The sequence below is a fragment of the Mobula birostris genome, chromosome 5, assembly GCF_030028105.1.
Source record: "Mobula birostris isolate sMobBir1 chromosome 5, sMobBir1.hap1, whole genome shotgun sequence".
In the NCBI taxonomy this organism is placed as follows: domain Eukaryota; kingdom Metazoa; phylum Chordata; class Chondrichthyes; order Myliobatiformes; family Myliobatidae; genus Mobula; species Mobula birostris.
In genome coordinates this window covers 180,973,353-180,990,677 of record NC_092374.1, presented here as the reverse complement: position 1 = coordinate 180,990,677, position 17,325 = coordinate 180,973,353, and positions in this window count along the sequence as shown.

Sequence of the window (17,325 nt, the reverse complement as noted above, 5' to 3'; positions counted from 1 at the left end):
TACATTGTCAAATGTATGTATTCCCCAGGTATAAATGTAATGAAACTTATAAGCACAAGGGATCCTGCAGATGCTGGAAATCTGGAGGGTTTTGTTCCTCCAACCTGAGTGTGACCTCATTGTGGCAGTAGACCAACATGTCAGGATGGGACTGAGAAGTTGATTTGAAATTGGTGGCCTCCAGGAAACACTGGCTTCTGTGGTGGATGGGAAAAAAAAGATGTTCAATAAAGCAGTCGCCCATTCTATGAGGGGTCTCATATGTGTGCATTTGATGACATTACAGTCTCTTTGTGAGGAGGCTGCAACTAAATACCCCAGTGCTGCCCACAGTGCCCTGACTCTCTCACTTGTGCCCTTGGGTGCTGGCCTGGAGTAGAGGGCTTGGAGTACTGGTCAATGCCTGACCCCACAGACATCCAATGGAGTAAGAAATTCTATGTGCTTCAAGTACAGTAGCCCTATCACCATTTCAATAAGTGAGGACACCCACCCTTTGACAGGTCTTGTTTTTCATCCTGCAGGCTGTCCAGCCACCTTCCCCAACAGGCAAGCCTGGTGGGGGAGCCAGTTTAGTCGCTGACCACCCCACCATGTGACAGTTAGTACCGGGTTACATGGTACTCAGAAGAGTGACCTGACCAGTACGGCGGATGAACCCTCTCGTAGGGTCAACAGCCATCTAGCAAACATGTGCCTTGAAGCATGGAAAGGGCATCCCTTGCATCAAAGCTTGGTCTGGCCACTTACTGCAACAGAACTTCCCACAGCCGTCTTGGACCCACCATGCTGCTGGATCCGGGAGGGGATGTCGAGAGGGTGGGTCTGGACCTGTGCAACCCCCTGCTCACCTAAAATCCATTCATGCACACACTGTTCCTTTCTGAGTGAAAGGAACCATCGTCATCCTATGGAATGGATAGCCAGAGAAGTGAGGACACTATCACAGGCACCCCTTGTGATTGCTATTCCTCTCTGATTTTTTCTCTCTTTCATATACCTATCATATGTTTCAAATATATTAATATATATTCATATATTTTACTGTCTGATCAATGGACCAAACTACACCATATCAGATAGGACATTTGATTATATCACCAAAGACTCAAGCAAGTTTCTATAGATGTGTAACGCCCTGGTTCAGATTTTTACTGTTATGCTGTAGGTATTTCATTTTAGCAGTACTGTAAGCATAATCTGTTCTGCTTTCAGCCTGTTTGGGTTTGAGCTGAGATAAGAGGCTTTGTTGTTCAATTTAGGAATGTGGTGTCAGCCAATCAGGATAGTGGAATTCAGAGAAGGTTCTAGAGAATACTGGGCAGAGAGTTTTTGTGTGGGTCGAGATCTTTATGGCGGGAGCTGGGAGAAGACAGGATGGAAGTTGGCTGAGGATGCCACTCCAGTTTCACATTGTGCAGATGAATGGCTTCAAGGAGGGTCAATCTCCCATGGGAGAGCCCGTTTGTTCGAGTGACATTCGGAAGATGGCGTGTGCTTTCCCGCAGATCGAGGATACCACGTGTGAGTTAAAGACAACTTCAGGAGGAGCTCCAACTTATACGCATATTTGACTGTTTAATTATGGTGGGCCCTTTTGTTTTTTCTTCTTCTTTATTTTCTTTAATTTTTATTTGGTTAAGTTAACATTCTTAAATATACTTGCTTTATAAGTGTACGGTCTGTTATTTCTTGCTGATGGGAGATTGCACGGGAGCAGTAAGTTACACAGCATTCACACAAATCAGGGTTCGGGAGGGTGAGACATCCCAACTTCACGGGTTTGGTGGGACCCAGTCACATTTACCCTGGACGTACGGAGTCTGAGGAAGGTGGTTTTCTCCCAGCTGAGTCCGGTGGCTGTTAGCGAGGGGCTATTGAGCCGAATCTCTAGAGATGCCCAGTAAAAGGGGTTTTCAGATGTATGGTGGAGTGCATTGCGACTGGGTGGATTACCGTTTGGTATGGAGGCTTCAATGGACAGGATCACAAGAAGTTGCAGAGTGGTTGTAGACTCTACCAGCTCCTTCATGGGCATCATCTTCCTCACCAGCAAAGACATTCTCAGCAGGCAGTGCCTCAAGAAGGTGGCATCTATCATTGGATCCAGATGTATTTGTCAATTGTACATCGAAACACACAGTGAATTGTGTTGTTTGTGATAACAACCAGCATACCCAAGAATGTGCTGGGGGCAGCCCACAAGTGTGGTCACACACTTCAGCACCAACATAGCATGTCGACTACACCTGAGACACACCCGCTTCTCATTACTACCATTGGAGAGGAAGTTCAGGAGCCTGAAGACCCATAATCAAGGTTTTAGGAACAGATTTTTCTCTCTGCCATCAGATTTATGAATGGTCTGTGAACCCATGAACACTATCTCGCCATTCCATTTGCAAAAATTTATTTATTTATTTTTATTGTCTCGGATCTTGGTCTGAAGCATTGACCATTTCTTCATTTCCACAGGCGCTGCCTGACCTGCTGTGTTCCTCCAGCATTTTGTGTGTATTGCTTTGGATTTCCAGCATCTGCAGAGGTTCTTGTCTTCATTATTTTTATTGTAACATAGTATTTTATATGGCTTGTACTGTACAAAACAGTAAATTTCATGACTTATGTCAGTGATAATAAACTTGATTCTGATCCTGACATTGCATAAATAAAGGAGCTTAATTGTCCATTCTGTTATTTTATTAAATCACCGTATTTCAGACATTGCCCTTGTTCCATTCATTGCCTTCCAGATAAAGGGTCTCAGCCTGAAAAGTGGACTGGCAATTTCCCTCTAATACATGCTGCCTGATCCGCTGAGCTCCTCCAGCATTTTGAGTGTCAGCGCTTCTCATAGACTGGAGACCATGGAATCTGGAGCAAAACCAGACCAGCCTGCTCAGCAGGATCTGTGGAGGCAGAGGGATGGCTGACATTCTGGATTGTGATCCTGCAGTCAGATACCACTTGACCCACTGAGCTCCTGCAGCGGTTTGTCTTTTTTGCTCTTTCATATATGTTGTGCCTGACAAAGAGTATTTGAGACAATGACAATCTATGAGGAAGTTAACACCAGCAGAGGAATATGTTACCATTCTTGGAAAGGAATAAACAGTTGACATCTCAGGCCAAGACCCTTCTTCAGGACTAGAAAGGGAGGGGGGAAGATGACAGAATAAAGAGTTGGAAGAAGAGGAAGAAGGGTAACTATGTGAAGTCAGACAGGTGGGAAGGGTAAAAGTGCTGGAGAAGAAGGAATCAGATTGGAGAGGAGAGTGAACCACAGGAGAAAGGGAAGGAAGGGAGGACCTAGGTGGAGCTGATAGGCAGGTGAGAAGAGGTAAGGGGCCAGAGTGAGTAATAGAAGGGGGGGATTTTTTTTACTGCAAGGAGAATACGGATGGAATACAAGTTGTTGCTCCTCCACCCTGAGGGTGGCCTGATCATGTCACAAGAGGAGGCCATTGACTGACATGTTGGAATGGGAATAGGAATCTGAATTAAAATGTCTGGGCACTGGGAAGTTCCACCTTTGGTGGATGGAGCGGAGGTGCACGAAAAAGTGGTTCTCCAATTTCCGATGGGTCTCACCAATGTAGACAAAGCTGCATTAGGAGCACCGGATAAATGACCCCAACAGATTTGGAGTTGCAGTGTTGCCTCAACTGGAAGGACTCTTGGCCCTGAATGGAGTTGAGGGAGGAGGTGGCACTTTAGCCACTTGTGGGGAGAAGTGCCAGGAGGGAGATTAGTATGGACAACGGCATCGTGGAGGAAAGTGGGAAGGAGGGGTAAAGATATTTTTGACAGTAAGATCCCTTTGGAGATGGCAGAAGCTGCGGAGAATGACGTGTTGGATGTGGTGTCTCATGAGGTCATCGGTAAGGGTGAGAGGAACTCTATCATTGTTAAGGCAGTGGGAAGATGAGGTAAGTGCAGACATTCAGGAAGTGGAGAAGAGTGCAGGTGTTTGGGAAATCACCAAATTGTCTATGAATTTCTTGTGCTTTTGTATTACCATCCTGTCTGTTATTCCAATGCTTTAACAATGGAGAGTTTGTAATTGTGAAATTCCTTGAGTGCATGTTCTTGGTTCTCACAGAGTTATACAGTACAGAAACAGGTCCTGTCATATATGTTGACCGAGGTGCCCAGCTAAGCTAGTCACATTTTCCTGCATATAGCCTGCATTCCCTCGAAGCCGTTACCATCCATACACAAATCCAAACGCCTTTTTAAATGTACCCAACTCTACTACTTTCTCTGGCAACACACACAAAATGTTGGAGGAACTCAGCAGGTCAGGCAGCATCTATGGGGAGGAATAAACAGTTGATATTTCAGACTGGGACCCTTCATCAGGGTACTTTTTCTGGCTGCTCAGGTTCCTTTTAGAGAATTTACCTCTCACTTTAAATCTATGCCCTCTGGTTTTCGGTTCCGTTTCCCTGAGAAAGTGACTGTGTGCAGCCTCCCTATCACTGTCCCTGTTGATTTTATACACCTCCGAAGGTCTCTTGCCAGCTGTTACTCTACTGGTATCGGGACTGGTCATTTTTGCTTTCCATTCCTCTGTCCTGTTTCTCTCTTCGTGTATATGTTCTGACCTGCTCAGAATGTCCCCGTAGGACAGACTGAAACATCTGCCAAACTTCACAACATTAGCAACATACAGTCACACTCACTCACTCAGCAGGTCAGGCTAAGAGGAATAAATAGTCAACATCTGGGCTGACTCCTGATGGAGGATCAAGAGGGCAGAAACTAAAAACCAAAACTAGAGGATTTAGGGAAGATCTAAAAGGAACTCGAAGGACACCTTCATGCAGGGGGTGAGTTGCCAGAGAACGTAGTCCTGATAAAGGATTTTATCCCAAAATGTTGAATGTTTATTCTGCTCCATTGATGCTACCTGACCTGCTAAGTTCCTCCAGCATTTTGTGTCTGTTACTCTGGATTTGCAGCATCTGCAGAGTCTTTGTTGTTTTTTGATTAGCAACCCATTACACAAGCACAAGAGATTTAGCAGGTGCTGGAAATCTATTACACAGACAAAGGAGTTTAACTCTCCATTCTGTGACAACATCATATTGCTCTGTTATAGATGTTGCTCTTTGCTGTGGTGGATTCAATCTCATCCATCATAGGCAAAACCTTCTGCACCACTGAAGGAAGCAGGATCCATCATCAAGGACCCCCAACATGCTCTCTCCTCACTACTACAGTGTGAAATGTAAGGAGGATGTTATGAGAATGCAGGGTGACTTGGACAGGTTGGATGAGTGGGCAGATGCATGGCAGATGCAGTTTAATGTGGATAAATGTGAGGTTATCCACTTTGGTAGCAAGAACAGGAAGGCAGATTACTATCTGAATGGTGTCAACTTAGGAAAAGGGGAAGTACAACGAGATCTAGGTGTCCTTGTTCATCAGTCACTGAAAGCAAGCATGCAGGTACAGCAGGCAGTGAAGAAAGCTAATGGCATGCTGGCCTTCATAACAAAGGGAATTGAGTATAGGAGCAAAGAGCAAAGAGGTCTTTCTGCAGTTGTACAGGGTCCTGGTGAGACCACACTTGAAATATTGTGTACAGTTTTGATCTCCAAATTTGAGGAAGGACATTCTAGCTATTGAGGGAGTGCAGCACAGGTTCATGAGATTAATTCCCGGGATGGCGGGACTGTCATATGTTGAAAGATTGAATACACTGGAATTTAGAAGGATGAGAGGGGATCTGATTGAAACATAGAAGATTATTAAGGGATTGGACATGCTAGAGGCAGGAAACATGTTCCCGATGTTGGGGGAGTCCAGAGCCAGAGGCCACAGTTTAAGAATAAGGGGTAGACAATTTAGGACAGAGTTGAGGAAAAACTTTTTCACACAGGGGGTTGTGGTTCTGTGGAATGCTCTGCCTCAGAAGGCAGTGGAAGCCAATTCTCTGGATTCTTTCAAAAAAGAGTTAGATAGAGCTCTTAAAGATAGTGGAGTGAAGGGATATGGGGAGAAGGCAGGAGAAGGGTACTGATTGTGGATGATCAGCCATGATCACAGTGAGTGGTGGTGCTGGCTTGAAGGGCTGAATGGCCTACTCCTGCACCTATTGTCTGTTGTCTACTACCATGAGCCAGGAGGTGCAGGAGCATAGGCAGTGATGAATCAGCATATAGGAGGAAGATTGAAAATCTGGCTGAGTGGTGTCATAACATCAACAGCAAGACCAAAGAGCTGAGTATTGATTTCAGGAGGAGGAAATCAGAGGTCCATGAGCCAGTCCTTACTGGGGGATTAGAGGTGGAGAGGGTCAACTACTTTAAAATTCCTCATTTCATAATTGCCCATAAGTGGACCTCGCACGTATGGGCAATTATGAAGAAAGCATGGCAGCTCCTCGATGTCCTTAGGAGTTAATGAAGATTCAGTATGGCTTCTAAAACCTTGACAAACTTCTATACTTGCGTAGTGGAAAGTATATTAACTGGCTGCATCACTGCCTGGTCTGGAAACACCAATGCTATTGAACTGAAAATCGTGCACAAAATGGTGGATACGGCCCAGTCCATCACTCGTAAAGCCCTCCCCACAATTGAACACGTCTACATGAAACGTTGTTGCAGGAAAGTAGCATCTATCACCAGGCACCCCACCCCACAACCCAGGTCATGCTCTCTTCTTGCTACTACCATCAGGAATTGAATTGAATTGACTTTATTTCCTACATCCTTCAGATATGTGAGGAGTAAAAATCTTTACGTTACGCCTCTGCCTGAATGTGCAATGTGGAAATTATAGCAATTTCTAATAAATAGTACGTACAGTGACCCGGCTGGTGGCATAGTGGCATCAGTGCTGGACTGCGGGGCACGAGATCCCGAGTTCAAATCCAGCCGGCTCCCCTGCACGCTTTTCATCCGTGCTGGGTTAAGACTTGGTGATCTCTTTGAAAAACTCACCCGGCAGAAGGCAATGGCAAACCACTGCTGTAACTTGCCTAGTACTTGCCTCCCGCTATGTCAGAGAGGCATGGGAGGAAGTCCTGACAAAGGGTCTTGGCCCGAAATGTTAACTGTACCTCTTCCTATAGATGCTGCCTGGCCTGCTGCGTTCACCAGCAACTTTTATGTGTGTTGCTTGAAATTCCAGATTTCCTCATGTATGGGAGGAAGTCGTCTGCTAACTGGAGAAATTCCGGATGCGACGTACCTTTCCTTTAGTATGTACAGTAATGTATACAACAGAACAGTCAATACTGTATAACTTAGAAATACAATTCATCACCATAGCTTGTCACACCAGACAGCCAGCCACTCTGGTGCTGTTTGGTTGATGCTGAGCAGGTCAGTGTCAGCTAAATCAGGTGAGAGTGGGCAGTTGCACAGAACGTGTTCAATGTTCTGCACCCTGTCGCCAAACTCACAGGATTCGCTGGTCTTTAAACCCCACTTCACCATATTGTCTCCCGTCCTGCAAACTCGCGCTCTCGCTCTGTTGAGAATGCACCACTTCCGACTGTCAAGCAGTGCCCCATCTGGGAACATTTCTGTGGGGCCTTGCACTGTATTTATGGTGGGGTTGTGGCTTCTGTTTGTTGTCAGAGGTCAATCCTGTATGTTTGGGGGGATGTTCCGTGCGGTAGTTCCTCCGCTGTAGCAAAGCTTTTCCTCAATTTTAGACGATTGGAAACTGGCACATGATGATGTAGTGGGTGCCGTGGATCCGAGTTCTGTTTACCTTTTTCAATTTTTGTTGTAGTATGTCTTTGGGTCTCTGGGGGAGCAATGCCTGCAAGTCTGTAAATGATGTTATTGGGTGTGGGGCACAGTGTGCCCGTGATTATTCGGCAGGCTTTGTTAAGCAACGGGTCTATTTTCTTCGCATAGGCTGATCTGCCCCACACAGGTGCACAGTATTCTGCAGGTGCATAGCAGAGTGCTGGGGCAGCTGATCTAAATGTCTGAGCATTATCTCCCCATTTTGTGCCTGCTAATTTTTTCAAGAGAGAATTGCAAGAGCCAACTTTCCCTTGGAGTTTTTGGATGTGGGTGGCAAATGAGAGCGTCCTATCCAGTGTCATGCCCAGGTAAATTGGAGTCGGATGGTGTTCAAGCTCCTTCCCACACCAGAAGATCTTGAGTTTCTGAGCTGCTTCTCGATTGCTCAGGTAGAATGCACACACTTGAGTTTTTGATGGATTTGGGTTCAGAGACCGTTTTTCATAATATTGCTTCATTGCTTCAAGGACTGCTGTAAGTCGTACTTTAACTTCTTGGAAGGAGTTAACTTATGTTGCTATGCATAGGTCGTCTGCATAGATAAACCTGCGTGTGTTAGGAAAGATTGGTTGGTCATTTGTGTAAACATTAAATAGTAGAGGTGCCAGGACTGATCCCTGTGGTAGTCCGTTCTTTTGTGGATGCCATCTACTCTTAATTCCATTTATTTCTAGTAGTAGTAGTCGTAGTAGTCATACTTTATTGATCCCGGGGGAAATTGGTTTTCATTACAGTTGCACCATAAATAATAAATAGTAATAAAACCATAAATAGTTAAATAGTAATATGTAAATTATGCCAGGAAATAAGTCCAGGACCAGCCTATTGGCTCAGGGTGTCTGACCCTCCAAGGGAGGAGTTGTAAAATTTGATGGCCACAGGCAGGAATGACTTCCTATGACGCTCTGTGTTGCATCTCGGTGGAATGAGTCTCTGGCTGAATGTACTCCTGTGCCCAACCAGTACATTATGTAGTGGATGGGAGACATTGTCCAAGATGGCATGCAACTTGGACAGCATCCTCTTTTCAGACACCACCGTCAGAGTGTCCAGTTCCATCCCCACAACATCACTGGCCTTATGAATGAGTTTGTTGATTCTGTTGTTGATTCTACATAAAATCTACGATTTTCTAGGGGGCTTCTTATTACTTTGACCGTGGTTTCATTCTTTAACATTTTAGATAATTTCAGTAGAAGCTCTTCGTGATTCACAGTGTCATATGCTGCTGTAAAGTCAACGAATACTGCCCCTGTAATTTGTTGCATTTCAAAGCTATCCTCAATATACTGGGTTAAATTTAGGACTTGACCGCAGCAAGAGCTTGACCCAGAAATACAACTGTGTCAGTGTGAATTAATCAGTCCTGTGGCCTGGTGGAAGGAGCTGCCGGAGCCTGTTGGTCCTGGCTTTTATGCTGCGGTACCGTTTCCCAGATGGTAGCAGCTGAAACAGTTTGTGGTTGGGGTGACTCGGGTCCCCTATGATCCTTTGGCCCCTTTTTACCCTGCCTCTGTAGATATCCTGAATAGTGGGAAGTTCACATCTACAGAAGTGCTGGGCTGTCTGCACCACTCTCTGCAGAGTCCTACAATTGCGGGAAGTACAGTTCCCATACCAGGCAGTGATGCAGCCAGTCAGGATGCTCTCCATTGTGCCACTGTAGAAAAGCCTTAGGATTTGGGGACTTGTGCCGAACTTCTTCAACCATCTGAGGTGAAAGAGGCGCAGTTGTGATGTCCACGGTAATGTGTATACTGAGGAACTTAAAGCTTTTCACCCCCTCAACCCTATATCCATTGATGTCACTAGGGGTTAGCCTGTCTCCATTCCTCTTGTAATCCGCAAACAGCTCGAGCGAGAGGTTGTTTTCTTGACACCACTGTGTCAGAATGATGACTTCTTCCCTGTAGGCTGCCTTGTTATTACTTGAGACAAGGCCAATCAATGCAGCATCATTTGCAAATTTAACTAGCAGATTGGAGCTATGGGTGGCAACACAGTCATGAGTGTGCAGAGAGTAAAGGAGCGGGCTTAGGACACAGCCCTGGGGGGGTCCTGTGTTGAGGGTCAGAGGTGAGGGAGTACAGTCTTACCACCTGCCAGCGATGTGATAGGAAGTCCAGGATCCAGCTGCACAAGGCAGGATGAAGGTCGAGGTCTCTGAACTTCTTGTCAAGCCTGTAGGGAATTATGGTGTTGAATTCTGAACTATAGCCCAAGAACAGCTTCTCACATAAGCATCCCTCCTCTCCAGGTGTGTAAGGACAGTGTGTAGACGCTTAGGGTTAGTTGGGGTGTGTGCCTCCTTGGACATTAGACTTAGGTTCAAGGGTAGAGTTGGGGGGTGTATATGTGGCGCTGGGAGAGATAGGGTTGAGGAATTTAGTGTGGTGAGCTATGTGGGTCTACGCCAGATAGGGTGGTGGGTTAGTTAGGGTGTGTGCCCCCTTGGACATTAGGATTAGTTTTGGGTTAGATTGGAATTATGGGGCAGTGGGAAAATCATCCCTCTTGTGCTTCCTGATCTCATCACTTGAGATTCAGTATCACACAACCCTGCCACTTTGATCTAGCCCACGCTTTCATTAACCAGGTCCAACACTTCTTGGGAAGGTACAGGAGCCTCAGGACTAACACCACCAGTTATTACCACTCAGCCATCAGTCTCCTGAACCAAAGGGGATAACTTCACTCAATTTCAATTGCCCCATCATTGAAATTTTTCCACAACCAATAGACTCATTTTCAAGGACTTTTCATCTCATGTTGATATTTATTGAGTATTTATTTACTATAATTTTTTTTGCAGTTGCACACTGATTGAACGGCTAAGTTGGTGTGGTCTTTCACACAATATAGAATTCTGGTTATTATTCAATAGATTTATTGAATATGCCAATAACATGAATCTCATAGTTTTATATGGTGACATCTATGTATTACTTTACCTTTGATTTTATCAGACTGCCTACAGTTTCTATGCAGTAACTGAGAAAGTCTGGACCGTGAAGTGGAGGCTACTGGAATGGGTGCAGGAATGTAGGACCTTAATTGTGTGCCGAGGATGGAGGAGCTGAGTTTCTTCCCTTTAATGAAAAGACATTTAAGGGGAGCAATGAAAAGTAAACTGCTGCAGGAACTCAGTGGAGGTGAAGGGATGGTTTACATTTTGAGCTAGGGCCCTGCATCAGGAATGAGATTGTAGACAAGAGCTAGCCAGTGTAAGGAGGTGAGAGGGCAGGCGAGACAGGAGCTGGTAGGTGATAGGCAGAATCATGTGAGGTGGGGAATGATAGACAGATGGAGATGGGCGGAAGAAGCAATAAATCTAGCTGGTGAGATAGATCACGAGGAGCAGGAAGGGAAAAGCTGAACAAATGAAGAGTGAATCAGTAGGACTGCAAGAGGAACATAGGACAGTGCAGCACAGCACGGACCCTTCAGACCACAATGTTGTGCCTACCCTCTAACCTATTCCAAGATCAATCTAGCCCTTCCCTTCCACATAGCCCTCCATTTATTTCCATCCATGCACCCACCTAAGAGTTTCTTAAATGTCCCTAATGTAACCGTGTCCACCCCCACCCATGGCAGCACATCCCATGCACTCACCACTCTCTGAGTGAAAAAAAAAAACCTAACTCTTACATGCCTCTATACTTTCTTCCAAATACCTTAAAGTTATACCCCCTTGTACCGGTCATTTTCACCCTGGGATAAAGTCTCCGGCTCTTCACTCAGTCTATGCCTTTTATCATCTTGTACATCGGTATCTTCAAGTTATCTTCAATTTCACAGGCTTTATGTTTCCAAGATTAAGGGAAATTATTTGCACAAGCAGGAGCAATTAGAGATTCATTTTTAAGTCAAATTTTCAAAAGATCCAGGGGTAATTCTGGAGAAACACACACAAAATGTTCCCCCTGTAGGTGCTGCCCGACCTGCTGATTACCTTCAGTATTTTGTGTATGTTCCTCAAGATTTTCAGCATCTGCAGCATCTCTTGTGTGCCAGGATATTTGCTTTCAGGCAACAAATGTTTCTGACCCAGAATTTATTACTTGAGAGCAAAATCAAAGTTCAAAGTAAATTTCTTATCAAAGTGCATGTAGTCACCATCTACAACCCTGAGATTCACTTTCTAATGGGCAAAATCAATAAACCCACAATAGAATAACAACCATAGCAGAATCAATGAAAGGCACAAGGGACTACAGATGCTGGAAATCTAAAGCAATATACATAATGTGTTGGAGGAATTCAGGAGGTCTAGCAGTATCTATGGAAAAGAGTAAACAGTTAACATTTTGGGCCAGGGCTCTTCACCAGGGCTGGAAAGTAAGGGAGAAGAAGTCAGAATAAGAAGATGGGGAAGGCAGGAAGAAGCACAAGGTGGCCGGTGAAACCAGGAGAGGAGGAGGGGGTGAAGTAAAGAGTTGGAAAGTTGATTGGTGAAAGCGATAAAGGGCTAGAGAAGGGGGAATGATAGGACAGGACAGATGACCGTGGAGCAAAGGGAAGGGAAAAGAGCACCAGATGGAGGTGATGGGCAGGTAAGGAGACAAGATGACAGAGGGAAACAGGAATGGGGAATGGTAAAAGAGAAGGTGGGTGGGGGAACAGTAACCAGAAGTTTGAGAAATCAATGTTCATGCCATCAGGGAGGCTACCCAGATGGAATATAAGGTGTTGTTCCTCCAACCTGAGTGTAACCTCATCACAGCAGTAGAGGAGGCCATGGACTGACATGTCAGAATGGGAATGGGAAGTAGAATTGAAATGGGTGGCCACTGAAAAATCATGATTTTTGTGGTGGACAGAGTGAAGGTGCTCAATGAAGTGGTCTCTCAATCTATTTCAGGTCTCACTGATATACAGGATGCCAGGCCGGGTGCACCGGATACAGTAGGTGACCCCAACAGACTCACATGTAAAGTGTCGCCTCACCTGGAAGGACTTTTTGGGGCCCTGAATGGTAGTGAGGGAGGAGGTGTAGGGGCAGGAGTGTCACTTGTTCCGCTTGCAAGGATAAGTGCCAGGAGGGAGATCAGTGCGGAGAGATGAGTCGACATGGGAGTCATGTAGGAAGCAATTCCTGCGGAAAGTGCAAAGTTGGGAGTTGAGGAAGGAAAGATGTGCTTGTTAGTGGGATCCCATTGAAAATGGTGGATGTTATGGAGAATTATGTGCTGGGTGTGAAGGCTTGTGGGGTGGTAGTTGACGACAAGAGGATACTCCAGTATGGCAACGGCAAGGTGGGGTGAGGACAGACGTTGGGCGAAATGGAAGAGATGTAGATGAGGGCAGTGTTGATGGTGAAGGAAGGGAAGTGGCTTTTTTGAAGAAGGATGGCAACTCAGTTGTTCTGGAATGAAAAGCCTCATCCTGAGGGCAGATGTGGTGGAGATGTTGAAACTGAGAAAGAGGGATGGCGTTTTTATAAGTGACAGGATGGGAAGAGGTATAGTCAAGATAGCTGTAAGGGTCAGTGGATTTATGAAAGAGATCAGTAGATAGACTGTCTCCAGAGAAATAGAGAAAGGGGAGAAAGGTGTCAGAAATGTACCAAGTTAATTTGATGGAAGTTGGAGGCAAAGCTGATGAAGTCAACGAGCTCAGCATGGGTGCAGGAAGCAGCATCAATGCAGTTGTCAATGTAGCGTAGGAAGAGTTGTAGAACGATGCTGGAAATGCTTGGAACATGGACTGTTCCACCTAGCCAACAAAAAGGCAGGCATATCTGAGACCTATGCAAGTGCTCGTGGCTACACATGTGGTTTGAAGGAAATGGGAGGAGCCAATGGAGAAATTGTTGAGGGTGAGGACCGGTTCCGCTAAATGGAGGGGAGTGGTGGTGGTAGGTAACTGGTTGGGTCTGTTGTCCAGAAAGAAATGGAGAGCTTTAAGGCCCTCCTGATGGGGGGTAGAAGTGTATAGGGACTGGACATCCATGGTGAAAGTGAGATGATTGAGGCCAGGCAACCTAAAGTCATTGAAGAGATCGAGAGCGTGTGAAGTGTCACATATGTAGGTAGGAAATGACTGAACCAAGGGGGATAAAATAGAGTCGAGGCATACCGACACAAGTTCAGTGGGGAAGGGGCAGGCAGAAACATTGGCTCTACCCAGACAGTTAGGTATGTGGATCTTGGTTAGGAGGTAGAAATGGAAGGTGCAGTTTTAGGGAACTATGGGGTTGGAGGCAGTGGATGGGAGATCCCCAGAGTTGATGAGGTCAGTGACTGATGGTGCGGGAGACAATGGCCTGATGCTCCTTCGTGGGTCCTGTTCAAGGGGTAAGTAAGAGGAGGTATCTGAGAGTTGTTGTCTAGCCTCAATAAGGTAGAGGTCAGTCTACCAGGGTACTACAGCAACCCCCCCCCCCCAACCTATCTGTGGGTTTGATGGTGAGGCTGGGATTAGATAAATCAATGCAAGACCGCATCAACTTGGATATTCATCCTGTGTGCAAAAGACAAAAGTGGAAATACAAAAACACAAAAATAATAATAAATAAAAAAATAAGCAGTAAATATCAAGGACATGAGATGAAGAGTTCTTGAAAGTGAGTTCATAGGTTGTGGGAATATTTCAGTGATGGGGCAAGTGAAGTTCAATACAGTTGTCTCCTTTGGTTCAAGAGCCTGATGGTTGAGGAGTAATAACTGACAGTGTGAGTCATGGGGCTCCTGTGCCTTCTTCCCAATGGCAGCAGTGAGAAGAGAGCATGACCTGGGTGGTGGGGGCCCCGATGATGGATGCTGCTCTGAATGGTGGTGTCACCCAGTATGACACCAACAATTATTCCACGAAGTTACTTAGATCACATTTCTTCCCCATTCTGATGTTTGGTCTGAACAACATCTGATCCACTTGACCATGTCTGCATGCTTTTATGCATTGAGTCACTGCTACATGATTGGATATTTGCATTGACAAGCAGGTGTACAGGTGTACCTAATAAAATAGCCACTGACTGTATGTCATTAATAACAACAAATAATCTGCTGGAGGAATTCAATGGATATTCCAACACATGCAATCTGCTGTACTTCTGTATTTCATTACCAGTCTATCAAAGCAATTTCAACTCCAGTTTCAGTGTGAACCACATTTCTTTATTTCCCTATCCAACAGACTGGCATTCTGCTGATGTAATATCAGATTCCAGGTCTTTCGAGTTCTTACAAGTGCCTCTCGTTGTTCCCTTCTTCCTCATTTACATCTCAAGTACCTGGTCTGTCAATTGTGCTGATTCTTCTTGCTTGACTCGTGATCTGCGGTGGCTAGTAGCTGGCATTCGTCCGTAAGCTTTGTCTTCCATCTGGCTGGTTCATCCTACCACTCTCCAGGAGGGGACGGGGTAGTTCGAGTCCTCGTCCTCGTCGTGGTTTGCTGACCCATTTCGATGTCACAAAACCCATGGTGCATCCTATGGTGTTATCTGATTGGTTGCATCATGGCCTGGTATGGAGAGTCCAAAGCACAGGATCGTCAGAGGCGTCATAGCAGTATAAACTCAACCGGCTCCATCACGGGCACGATCTTTCCCACCTTAAAGCACGTTTTCACGAGGGTGGCAACAATCGCGAAGGACCCTCACCACCTGGGACATGCCCTCTTCTCGTTACTACCATCGGCGAGGAGGTACAGGAGCTTGAGAAGCAACCGTCAACATTTTAGTTGCTGTACACCTTCTTCCACCCCATGATCAGATGTCAAACAGTGCGTGAATCCATTGTTCTTGTCTATTGCATGGTTTATATTTGTAATTTACTGTACTGCAGCTGCAAAACAAAAGATCTCACAACGTAAAAGTCATTGATAATAAATCTAATTCTGATGCTCATCTTTTTCTCAGAGTTCTGGTCACCAACCATGTTATGCTATTACTTAGTACAGCCACAGGGAGGCATGACCTTTCGATGAGAAGACAAATGGTTGTCACGGATAACTAAACCAGATCTCTTCCCTGACAGGCATAATAATCTGACGGCCACATCAAACAAAAGCCTTCAGACTGAAATCACTGAGAGGTGATTTATAAACTATCAGAACATCACAAGCCTATATCTGAGACCTGGGAGCACTTTGTAAGAAAACTTAGTGCCCCTTACATAGCAGTCTCGCTCACAATTGAAAGCATTTTTCACGCATTCAAACTACTTGAAATTCTTAAAGGTCACGTTTTCTGTTTCCTAGTAAGAGTTAATGCCTCATTCCGAGAGGAGATGGACATCTCTGATAGGAGTTCTGAAGGGTTACGTAGTGGATCTTTAATTGGTACAAGAACAATTGTGGGCACCGCCTTCTTTTCATTTGCCACGGCAGCAACCGATTGGCTTTGCTTTTCACCTCCAAGATTTCGTGCCGTCAGCTGATAAGTAAGCACAACATTCAACATTGAGGAAGCAAAGTATTTGGCCAAATGGTCCACCACAGTGACCTTCCTTTACTTAGCCTCTGCTCCATTCTCTCGCAAACATCCTGGCTCCTCTTGAACACATTCAACCACTTCCACGCTATTCTCTGAGATTTTTTACACATGCACTGTGTATCGCTGAGGCCGTACCGAGATTAACTGTGCACAGTTTTGGTCTCCTTATTTAAGAAGGGATATACCTGCATAGGACACTTTCCAAAAGAGATTTTCCAGACTACTTCCTGGGGGGAGAGGGTGGTCCTATTATGAGGAAGGGGACATCTCAGTAGCACCTTCACAGTTGGACATATTGAGCATCAGTGAATGCTTCGGTACTAGTCTGTTCAGTAAAAACGTAACTGACATCACAACACCCTGATGAAGGGTCTCGGCCTGAAACGTCGACTGTTTACTCCTTTCCATAGATGCTGCCTGGCCTGCTGAGTTCCTCCAGCATTTTGTGTGTGCTGCTCGGATTTCCAGCATCTGCAGATTTTGTCAAGTTTGTGAACAGACAGCACAATCTATTGGAAGTTCATCAAGATATTAGTTCATGGGTAGCAACCCTTTTTGAGAGCATCTGTCTAAATTGGCAATAACTTTTTTTTAAAAATTCTCTCGCACGTCATGGGAAATTTTCTTTCCCTGGAACACTGTCAAAAGTGTAAGGAGTATACACTAGCAACAATTCTTTAACATATTTCCCCATCACTGACTCATTAGCTGCTTCATTTGGCAGTAAAAATAATAATTCTGTATCTTTTTAATATGGATGGTGTTTAAAAACATTGAGGGGCAACACTACATGTTGCATGCTAACAAAATCTTTGCACACCATACGTTTGCTGCCCCTGCCTTAGACTAGAGTGAGTGTGAGCCTGTACGAGCTACTAATCCTGAGTGAGCTGAGAAGCTCCATCCATGCCTTTGAGGGGAATAAAACCCCAGGAAGAGATCCAATCTCAAACTAGGGTAAATCTGCAGATGCTGGAAATCCAAATAACACACACAAAATGCTGGAGCAGCTTCGATGGAAAAGAATACAGTTGACATTCTGGGTCAAGACCCTTCATCAGGACTGGAAAAAAGATGAGAAGTCAGAGTAAGAAAGAGGGGGAAGGGAAGGAA